Here is a 12,369-nt window from a genome sequence, read left to right on the forward strand (position 1 = left end):
AACTCCTTTTCAATACCAGCATACAACCACCAACAGCTCATACATCTTTTAATTCCTCAAAAAACACAGAGATGTAAAATCTTATCTCTGTCATCAGCAAGATTAAGAAACATGCTTGTGGCAGAAAAATCTAACACGTATTTATCAAGAAAGAAATATAAAAGGTCAGAGTTAAGTTGTGCAAGAAAATTTTTTTGAGGATTTGGAGGGTACATCTTCAGTGAAATCTGCCTACAAGTCTAACCTTTCCCTTTCCCATTTTACTCTCCTTTGTGCCTCCATTACTACTAATATTGGGGGATGGGCAGCCTTGCAGGCAAATTTGCCTAACACGCACAGCTTGTGTCTCCTAGCCCACTCCCTCCAACCTTTTTCCAACTCTTATGGTATGTCTACACTTAAAACGCTACAGCAGCGCAGCTGTACCATTTCAATGTAGACACTACCTATGGTGATGGGAGGAATTCTCCCATCGGCGTAGGTAATCCACCTCTCTGAGAGCTTGTCTACACTGGCAAGTTTTGTCACCAAAAACTGACTTTTGGCAACAAAACAGCAAGACCATACGCACTACAATGGGACTTTTGTCGTGAAAAACGCCCAGTTTTGGCAACAAAAAACTTCCACCCCTATGAGAGACTTTAGTCTTTCCCCCTTCCTTTATTGTCAACAAAGAGCCAGTGTAGACACTGCTGATTGTTTTGTCGACAGAACTGGCTTCCGCCAGTATCCCACAATGCCTACCCTGATTGCTTTGCTCAGTGTTTTGATCTCTGCTGCCCTGCAGGCATGCGCCCCTCCCCTTTCAAAGCTCTGAGAAGTATCTGTGTGCTGCTCCATTTCCAAATCATTGGAATGCTCCTGTTCTGCCCTGCACTAGGAACACAGCAGCAGGCAGACTGCTGCTGCAAGGGGAGGGGGACAGACTGCTGTGCTGCTTTGCCATTCCTCAGCATGGAGTGCTCACAGAACTACTCATGATGCTGCTCTCAGCAGCTGAGGGGGCTGTGGGAGAACTCTGAGAAGAAAGGCATCTAGGACAATACCATGTCTCTATCAATAGCCTGCAGTTGGAATGATAGCCTGGCGTAAAACTGAAGAAGGGAACAGGGATGGCTTGGGAGTGGAGTAGAGATGTTTATGAGAGAAGTGGTGCTGTGGAGCTGGGAAAGTTGAGCAGTAGCATCATGAAAAGAAGTGGTTGACAACGGAAGTACACAATGGCCACTGGGACATCTGTAAGCTCTTGATCACTAAGACTTTGTCTACACTGGAAACTGAATGACAGTTCAGGTTGCTTGGAGGTATCTCGTGTACTTCCAGAAAGTCAAGTTCAGCAAAACTCAAAACTTCTAAAAGCAAGAAATACAGAATTGAGGTAAAGGCCAATGCAACCTTAATTTTGACTTCCTTGAGCTATAGGAATAATCTCCGTGCACTTCAGCTGCACTCACTGTATAAGGTGTAGCTGTGTTGAATGATGCAGGAATTAGATGGGTTTCAGAGTAACAACTGTGTTAGTCTGTATTCGCAAAAGCTTATGCTCAGATAAATTGGTTAGTCTCTAAGGTGCCACAAGCACTCCTTTTCTTTTTGGGAATTAGATGGAGCAACTCTGCAGAGTTCTGATTGTTATACAAGGTGATGGGGGGGATATGACTCACCCCTCACCTCACCTCTATGCATGATTAAAGGAAAGAGGTGCACAGGTACTTTCAAAGATCTAGTATGCCTCCTTTCAGCACCATGTTGCGTAGGTTGCATTAGTAGCAGGGCTTCTTCTTGCAATGGGGCTTCCCAACAATTAGTTACCATGTAAGTGTGGACTATGGGCTTAATGAAAAGTAAGTGAAATTTAGCAATAAGTGGTATTGCGTGCATAAGGTGAAGGAGTTGCAAAATTTAAACAGATGTGAGGGTTTTTTCTGAGTAAGGCTAAGCACTTGAGTGTTGAGCAGGTAGAGGCAGCTCCTGTTCAGTACAGCACAAAGGCAGAGTGCAGGTATGTGCGTTATGGGCATACTGGGCCATCTTTCAAACAGAGCAGAGTTAAGATTTTGTGGAACTGCACTTTAGCTCTATTTCATAGTTTTCAGCCTTTAAGATTTGCTGAACTCAACTTTCTGGAAGAGCATGAGATAACACAGAGTTAATGTTGTCCATTGGTAATCAAGTATGTCAGTGAATTTCCTTCTTTTGTCAATTGGTTCCCGCAAAGAGTGCCACATATAGCTGGGGTAAATGTCCAGGGACTGAGACAATTTTGGATGGGGACAGGAGAAGGGTGTTGGTAGAATGTGTCAATCTTAAAAATAAATAGTTCCCCCTCCCCACCTCCAGGGGGCTTTATCTCAGAAATCCCTTGGTAAAATGACCCCAAATGCGGACCACCATTCCTACCCTGCATACCACATTTCACGATATTCTGAGAAGCCATGTGGATTTCAGAGCACTTAGAAGAGTCTAAGCTTTAAAACAGAAAGTTGATTTTAACCTTTAACTGGAGATCTGCTATAATCACAGAATCGTAGAACTGGAAGGGACCTCAAGAAGTCATCTAGTCCAGTCCCCTGCACTCAAGGCAGGACTAAGTTATCATCTAGACCATCCCAGACAGGTGTCTGCCTAACCTGCTCTTAAAAATCTCCAATGACAGAGAGTCTACAACCTTCCTAGACAATTTATTCCAGTGCTTAACCACCCTGACAGTTAGGAAGCTTTTCCTAGTGTCCAACCTAAACAACCGCTGCTGCAATTTAAGTCCATTGCTTCTTATCCTATCCTCAGAAAGTTGAGGAGAACAATTTTTTTCCCTGCTTCTTGTAACAATCTTTTAAGTACTTGAAAACTATTTTCCACATTTAATTCTCACATTAAACAAACCCACTTTAAAAAAAAACAAAACAAAAAAAACCTTTCCTCCATCACCATGTTTTTTAGACCTTTAATAATTTTTATTGCTCTTCTCTGGACTTTCTTCAATTTGTCCACATCTTTGCTGAAATGTGGTTCCCAGAACTGGACACAATATGTCACTAGATGCCTACTAAACTCAGAGCAGAGCGGAAGAATTACTTCTCGCGTCTTGCTTATAACACTCCTGCTAACGCATCCCAGAATGATGTCTGCTTGTTTTTGCAACAATGTTACACTGTTGACTCATATTTAGCTTTTGATCCACTAGGATCCCTGGATCCTTTTCCACAGTACTCCTTCCTGGGCAGTCATTTCCCATATTGTACGTGTGCAACTGATTTTTCCTTCCTGAGTGGAGTACTTTGTATTTGTCCTTATTGAATTTCATCCTATTTATTTCAGACCATTTCTCCAATTTGTCCAGATCATTTTGAATTGTAATCCTATGCCTCAAAGTACTCGTAATCTCTCCCAGTTTGGTATCACTTGCAAACTTTATAAGAGTACTCTCTTTGCCATTATCTAAATCATTAAGATATTGAACATAAGTGGACCCACAACTGATCCCTGCAGGACCCCACTTGATGTGCCTTTCCAGCTGGACTGTGAACCACAGCTAACTACTCTCTAGGAATAGTCTTCCAACCACTTATGCACCCCACCTAACACTAGCTTCATCTAGGTTGTATTTCCCTTGTTTGTTTATGAGAAGACCATGTGAGACAGTATCAAAAAGCCTTACTATAATCAAGATATACCACATCTACCACTTTCCCCCCTCCCTATCCACAAGGCTTGTTGCCCCGTCAGAGAAAGCTATTATTTTTGGGGAACACGATTTGTAATGAAGACTTGTGCCAAACAGGATTTTTTTCCCCGTTTAATTTTAAAATTTTAACAGAATTCTGTGATCAAAGCACCATGATAATGCAGAGTGAGTGAGTGTAGTTTTGATTTGCAGTAACTGTGGTGGTTTAAGCTAAAAGATGCTAAACACACATATAAAAACACCCTTTCGGGGCTAAAGTTCAAAACAGATTGATTTAATTGTTTTTCCTAGAAGAGTTATTAAACTATTTTATTCAAAATGTTTCAGAAAATTCAGTTGTCCTCTCAACAGTACTTGTGGTAAACTAACACTGGACTCACTACTAATTTCATAATATTGACACACTATGGATCAAATGACTGATTGTCCTGCACACTTACACATGGCTTTAGCATCCAGCCAATCAAATAAGAAAATGTGCCAAATTTCTCAACTGTGAGGGTGACTCATTAGAACAAACCACAAATAGAATGGTCAGAATCTGAATCTCTTGGATGTCTTAAAATCAAGACTGAATACCTTCCTGGAATAAATGTTTTAGCCAAACTCAAGTTATGGGGCTCAATATAGGGTAACTGGGTGAAATGTAAGGCTTGGGATATAGAGGGCACACTAGATGATATAATGGTCCCCTTCTGGCCTTAAACTTTATGAATCTATGAATTATCAGTTGCCTAAAGAAATAAGGATCTCCTGTGAAGAAGAATATGAAAACATACTTTGGCTACAGAATTAAGCATGTAAATACTTTGTTTGTGCTTTGTTAGATCCATTTGGGATATCCTCATGAGGATGACATGACCTCTCATAGTATAATCCACAAGTATTTATTACTCCTGGGGGCATTCTGTGCCTAAAAAATTCTGCAAATTTTATTTGTCAACATACTATATAATCGTGCCAGTTTCAATTATTTTGGTGATTTATTTCAAAATACCTGTCAGCAAGTATGTCTGTAACAATACAGAGACACACAAAAATTACCCCAGGAGAAGAGAGTTAAAGAAACCCCTATGACAACCCAGTTCCTATTTCTCTGTCCCCTTTCTCCCCTCCCTGAGCCAAGCTGTGGGGCCCCCCTCAGCCAATAGCTTTTCAGGTCCTTCTAAATACATCTTTATTTTGTGCTACACCGATTATATGAATTGGCTGCACTTCTGTACAGTGTGCCAAGTACATACTTACATAAGATTTAGTTCTGCAAACATGCACAAAGTTTCATAATTTAAAATAATTTTTAAGCTCCTTTGGAGAAGTTACTTCATATAATGGATTCCAAATTATGTTTACTCGTGAAAATACATCTTATTTTCCTTAGCATGGAAGTGTCAAACTAGCTTATGAAAATCAAGCTCACTTGCTTCTGCTTCATGTACTGCCTCTAACCAACAGAAAATGTTCTTAATGTAGAATCATTATGAGGAGGAATGATGGCTGTAAGTTGAAGGAAACCAAAGTCTCTTAGGGGTAAATCCATAGATACATTCTAGAGTAGAAGCAACTTTTTAACCCGAAAGCTGTGTAAAGATACAAGACCGTGTGCTCTTCAATTTAGACACACTTTGATCTCAACAAGAACCCCTCCCCCCTCCAAAAAAAAAAGAAACATTAACCTAAGATGCCAACAGCACTCTGGACTCACTTTAAAATGTTCCAATTTTTCCACAAAGCAAAGAGACTTTCCAAATCTGGCAGTCCACTTTTGAATATAAAAAAACGTTTCTAGAGAAAAACTTAGAAGCAGTTACTGGATCAGCAACTACTGATCTAATTACTACTACTTACTGCTAGCTACTAATTACTGAAACAAACGGTTGTATTTAGACTAGGTTTCTACATTCTTGGCTTAACGTCGTATGTATAAAACATAGTATCTATCTTTTAGGACGGGATGGGCAAACTTTTTGGCCCGAGGGCCACATCGACATAGCGAAACTGTATGGAGGTCCGGGTAGGGAAGACTGTGCCTCCCGAAACAGCCTGGCTCCCACCCCCATCCAACCCCCCCTGTTCCCCATCCCCTGACACACACCCCCCAGAACCTCCGCCCCATCCAACCTTTCCCTGCTCCCTGACTGCCACAACCCCTATCCACACCCCCACCCCTAACTGCCCCCCTGGGACCCCACCCCCTATCCAACCCCCTGCTCCCTGTCCCCTGACTGCCCTCAGGACCCCCCGCCCCACCCCCACCCCCACCGCATTACCATGCTGCTCAGAGCAGCAGGAGCTCGCAGCCCCGCTGCCAGCAGAAGTGCACTTCCCGGTAGGAGAGGCGGGCCAGAGTGCTGGTGGCACAGCACACTGAGGCTGAGGGGGAGGGGCCAGGGACTAACCTCCCCAGCCGGGAGCTCAGGGGCCAGGCAGGACGGTCAGCCGTAGTTTGCCCACCTCTGTTTTAGGAGATATGTTGAATGTTGTACTATTGACGCAGCAGAAGTAAACGCAATACATTCTAGAGCATAGGACATAATTTAGGGAAAGCAAACAGAGGGAAGACAAGATGGTGAGAGCACTTCCATTTACATTAGTTTACTTAAATAAAGAATCCAATTGTATCTGAAATCCCTGCTTAAATTAAAAACCCATTTAAATCCTGACTCCCTACTTGTATCAAATTCCACCACTGCTTCATAGAGAGCTCATATTCAATTAGTCATATGTACTCCTGTCTCTTTCTGAAATACAGCTGAACAGAGGAGAAATTTAACCAAAAAGTAGCTGTTTGATGGCATACACAAGGAAACTGTAAAAGGAATATATAAACAGAAGCAAACAGGAAAAAATATTGATTCCCTGTTTTGGAAATAAAGGTAAGCCTCATCTCATCCTATTCACCGACTCTTTGAACATAAAATGGTCAATGTGACCAGAAGTCGCCTGTTCCAGGAAGAGATAATGAAGTATTAAAATAGAAAATCATTTTTACTGTACATCTAAAATATACCACATTTACTCCTTCATTTTTCCTTATTAAAGAAAAATGAAAAATGAAAAATAAAACCAGAAGATAGGAAAGCATAATGAATTTAAGAGTAAACATCTAGTATCTCTAAATATTCTGGGACCAACAATAACACCGCCTATAAGTAAGAAACTGGCAGTTGGTATCTGTGTCAGTATGTTTCCCTAGGGTCACATAACTGAGGCTCTGCCTAGGGTTCTAAATTCTTGGCTTGTTACTCAGCTCCGTCAGTCATATGCTGCAGACAGTGTCAAGTGTGGGAATCTATAAGATTCACCTTAGCAGTAAACCATTTCTTCAAACTATTCCACATATACACTCATATCTACAAAAAATGAAAAAACATATTAGATAAGTCAAAACTGGTTTTTAAAGAGGAAAAGTATGCACTTCGTAAAAGTCAGTCTTAGGAATACCAAACTGACACAAAAACAGAAATATTTAGACTATTTGCAGTGGGTTGGAATTCTATAATCACTTTAAAAACTCTAATCTTTTGCAAGACACTGAAAACCTGAGTACCTAACCCCAATTATGTCATTCATCTTATTTCAAAGTTTCAAGACATTGTTGCTAGCTTGATTCAAAACAATATGATATTTTCAATAAATATACAATATACTCTGCAAAGAGCTAGATATTTGATATATATTTGTCAAGGGAAAAAAAGATCTGTTTGTCAGTGTACAAAACTGTGTTAGAAGTTGGTCTACTCATAGTTCTGCCACTAATCGGTCTTTCCTAATCTTCCTAGCCACTAGATTTTCACAGAATTCTGAACTAGGTGAAAGGAAACTGCCTCTGTTCTCCAGGCCTCTGGATGATAGTGTCTTCGGCTGCACAGATAACAGTATATTTGGATGCTTCATTCCTCAAATTTTGAGACCATAATTATTGTTAGGTGTGGTAACCACAGTATCAAAGAAGATGAAAGAGACTGCACAACATGGCTACAAAGTATTGGTCCTCAACTGCAATTCTCAAGAACCATAGTTGGCATGGGAATTGGGATGTGAAGATAACACAGTGGAGTCGCATCTTACGCAGGGGTTAGGTTCTAAAGTCAGCACGTAAGGTGAAAATCGCGTTATAGTCAAAATTACCCTTGAAAATCCCTTAAATCGCCCATAAAGTACAGTATACTGTACATGGTTGTGTATACAATCCTGTACAGTAATGTATAAATGTATAATGTATACAGTAAAGAGTACATATGCAAACTATAATTTTACAGTATTGTATTTTTAATTACAGGGGGTCGTCAAGGTTTGATGTCGATCCAGGAGACAGATGACAGAGCTTGGGTGATGGAGAGCGAGTCGTAGATGAAGTGGTTGGCTCTGGTTCAGCTTGAGAAGTTGATTGCGTAGGCTCATCTACTGCTTGTTGTTTTTCCTTGAAAAAACATGGTGATTGGCATCTGTCGCTGTTGTCTCTTGAGGTGCTCAAACATTTATTGATACGGTCTCAAATCATCCGTAATACGATGTGTGATTTTGAGGCTTCGTTCCATAGAGGGATCGTATTCAGAAATTAAATCATTCAAGTGTTTCGCTGCTTGGAACACTTCAGCAAATTTATGAAGATTCCAACTTGCTGGCTCTTCCTGTTAGTCGTCATCATCTTAGTCTTCTATAGACCAGTGCTACTCAAAGCGGTGGTCTGCAAGCCATCGGCTGCCGGTCTGCGCGCATTTTGAAAAAAAAAATTGCCAGTCCCCCACATCAGATAACTTGAGAAGCACTGCTGTAGACGATTTCATCAGTTCCTCTAACTCTTCATTAGTCAATGTTTCTCTATGGCTCTCAATTAATTCTTTAATTTCTTCCCCAAGGATGTCGACAAAGCCATCACCACCCACTTGCCTGGCCATCTGAACAATGCGTTTCACTTCTTTGTCAATGGTCAGGAAACCCTTAAAATCATTCACGCATTCTTTCCATAGGTTTCACCAACATGTATTGACTGTTTCAGGCTTGATTGCATCCATTGCCTGTTTAATATAAGTGATACAATCGGCAATGTTGAAGGACTTCCAACACTCCATCACATAAAGATTGGGATCAGCATCCATAGCGCTACGTATCCGTGAGAACGTAAGCCTTGCATATGTGGCCTTGAAACAGCGAATCACGTCTTGGTCGAGAGGTTGGAGGAGATATCGGGGGGGGGTGGGGAGAAAGACTACTTCAACATCGTTATGCGCAAACCAGAGTGCCGCAGGGTGGCCAGGAGCACTGTCTACGATCAGCAACACTTTAAAGTCAAATCCTCTCTCTTCAAGGTACTGCTTGACCTCCGGAATTAAACACTTGTGGAACCAATCCAGAAATAATGCTGCCATCACCCAAGCCTTTTTATTTGATTGCCAGAACACAGGCAGGAGATTTCTGTTCTTGCCTTTTAGGGCACGGGGATTTGCAGCCCTGTAGAGCAAGCCCGGCTTTATTAAATGCCCAGCCACATTGCCACAAAACAACACAGACACACGGTCTTTAACTGCTTTGAAGCCAGGGGCTTGTCTTTCTGATTTTAAAGCGTAAGTGTGGTTGGGCTTTTTTCCCCCCAGAAGAGCCCAGTCTCGTCAGCATTAAAAACTTGTTCCAGAAGATAGCCCTTTTCTTTTATGATTTTCTTTAATTGTTCGGGCTAGGCTTTTGCTGCCTCTTCATTGGCAGATGCAGCTTCACCAGTAGTCTGCACGTTTCTGAGGTTGAAGTGGTTCCTAAAACTGTTAAGCGAACCTTAGCTGGCTTTGAATTCCTTCTCATCAGAAGGCTGTCCCTCTGTGGTGGGAGCTTTGAACAGCGCATAGAGGCTAAGAGCCTTCTCTTCCAACATGTTGCCATCGATAGGCACGGGTTTACGGTTCACGTCTTTCAGCCACAAGTTTAATGCCTTTTCAGTCTTCACTAAAGTCTTATCACGCACCTGGCTCGTCACAGTAGCAGTTATTGGAGCACTCGATACCACGGCTTGACTAATTTCTCTCTCTCGAATCTTGATGGCACAGATGCTAAATTCATTGCGGCCATATTTATGCGCCACATTGGAGACCGACATATAAGTCCAACACAGCCAGTTTTTCCTGCAGCGTTGGAACAGACCGCTGTTTTTTCGGTTGAGCACCAGATGAAGTAGTTGACTTGCGTTTAGGGGCCATTTTGTATGAAAAATACATACAGTATCTTTAAACACTAGAATCCCACTCAGCGCGGCGAGATGCTTGCACTATGAGAGGCACACGAGAACTGAGACCGAATGAGGGAATAGCAGATTCCCCTCTCCCATCTCACACTCACTCCGAGGCATATGCTCATTGAGTGGAAAGGTGGATGGACGCGCCCGCACTATTTACAGATATCATTGGGTTTTTTTTTTTGCTGAGCACATATAGCTGAATTCACGTAAGTTAAATGTGCGCATGATGCGACTCACCTGTAGCTCTAAAGGAAGCCAAGCTATATCCTGATGAGTATCAGGATCGTTAGTGTCTCTATGGGAAATCTCACTTTCATGTCAAAGTTAAACAAAATTTAAAATAAGCCTATGAAACTGAGGTAAGGCTTCTTATCTGCCTGTAAAACTCTATGCATACTTTAAAATATTAAATATGAAATGGCCCTGCTCCCATTTGTGTGCAAAAGACTATGATACTCAGACATCTAGGTATTATACATTATCATTTTTGCAAATGCTTTTTAGGACATAAGGAATAGACTGAGGCAGTTAACAGCATAATATAAATGACATAATTGGCCCACAGAACGGATTTATATTTGAAAGATCAGGACTGGTCACAAGTCCCACTCTTTTTTGATACTTGAAAAAAAATTTAAAGTAGAAATCTATGCTTTTTTTCAGATAGGGACAGTAATGATGGATCCAATGTCTATCAGGGTGTGCATCACTAACATTTGTAATTAGATGGGAGAAAAAGAAAGTTTAAAAAATTTAATTTTTCATTTAGAAGTGAAGTTGGGGCCTGGCCTTCAATCACCAAATATTAGGGTTGGAAGAGACCTCAGGAGGTCATCTAGTCCAATCCCCTGCTTAAAGCAGGAACACCACTAACTAAATTATCCCAGCCAAGGCTTTGTCAACCTAGGCCTTAAAACCTCTAAGGATGGAGATTCCACTACCTCCCTAAGTAACCCATTCCAGTGCTTCACCACCCTCCTAGAGAAATAGTGTTTCCTAATATCCAGATCTCCCCCACTGCAACTTGAGACTATTGCTTCTTGTTCTCTCATCTGCCACCACTGAGAACAGCCGAGCTCCATCCTCTTTGGAACCCCCTTTCAGGTAATTGAAGGCTGCCATCAAATCCCCCCTCACTCTTCTCTTCCGCAGACTAAATAAGCCCATTTCCCTCAGCCTCTCCTCATAAGTCATGTGCCCCAACCCCCTAATCATTTTTGTTGCCCTCTGCTGGACTCTCTCCAATTTGTCCACGTCCCTTCTGTAGTGGGGGGACCAAAACTGGATGCAATACTCCAGGTGTGGCCCCATCAGTGCCGAATAGAGGGGAATAATCACTTCCCTCAATTTGCTGGCAATGCTCCTACTAATACAGCCCAATACGCTATTGGCCTTTTTAGCAGCAAGGGCACACTGCTGACTCTCATGCAGCTTCTCATCCACAGTAATCCCCAGGTCCTTTTCTGCAGAACTGTTGTTTAGCCAGTCGGTCCCCAACCTCTAGCGGTGCATAGGATTCTTCCTTCCTAAGTGCAGGACTCTGCACTTGTCCTTGTTGAACCTCATTAGATTTCTTTTGGACCAATCCTTCAATTTGTCTAGGTCACTCTGGACCCTATCCCTACCCTCCAGCTTTTCTACCTCTCCCCCCAGTTTAATGTCATCTGCGAACTTGCTGAGGGTGCAATTAATCCCATCATCCAGACCATTAATAAGGAGGTTGAACAAAACCGGCCCCAGGACCAACCCTTGGGGCACTCTGCTTAATACCAGCTGCCAACTAGACATCGAGCCATTGATCACTACCCGTTGAGCCCGACAATATAGCCAGCTTTCAATACACCTTATAGTCCATTTATCCAAGCCATACTTCTTTAATTTGCTGGCAAGAATACCGTGGGAGACCGTACCAAAAGCTTTGCTAAAGTCAAGATACATCACATCCACCACCTTCCCCATATCCACAGAGCCCATTATCTCATCACAGAAGGCAACCAGGTTGGTCAGGCATGACTTGCCCTTGGTGAATCCATATTGACTGTTCCTGATCACCTTCTTCTCCAAGTGCTTCAGAATGGATTCCTTGAGGACCTGCTCCATGATTTTGCCAGAAACTGAAGTGAGGCTGACTGGTCTGTAGTTCCCCGGGGTTTCTTTTTTCCCCCCTTTCTAAAATATGGGCACTATATTTGCCTTTTTCCAATCGTCCGGGACTTCCCCCGCGCACCATGAATTTTCAAAGATAATGGCCAATGGCTCTGCAATCACATCAGCCAACTCCCTCAGCACCCTTGAATGCATTAGATCTGGACCCATGGACTTGTGCACAGCCAGCTTTTCTAAATAGTCCTTAACCTGTTCTTTCACCACTGAAGGCTGCTCACCTACTCCCCATACTGTATTGCCCAGTGCAGCAATCTGGGAGCTGACCTTGTCTGTGAAGACCAAAGCAAAAAGA

At 42.2% G+C, this 12,369-nt stretch overlaps 1 protein-coding gene across 4 annotated transcripts in view; it reads right to left on the reverse strand.

Moving 5' to 3' along the window:
- Positions 1-12,369, reverse strand: part of RICTOR (RPTOR independent companion of MTOR complex 2) — a 189,240-nt gene that overhangs the window by 134,058 nt on the left and 42,813 nt on the right. The gene's annotated exons all lie outside the window — the stretch shown is intronic.

The sequence above is a fragment of the Eretmochelys imbricata genome, chromosome 5 (genome assembly GCF_965152235.1).
Source record: "Eretmochelys imbricata isolate rEreImb1 chromosome 5, rEreImb1.hap1, whole genome shotgun sequence".
Taxonomy (NCBI): Eukaryota; Metazoa; Chordata; order Testudines; family Cheloniidae; genus Eretmochelys; species Eretmochelys imbricata.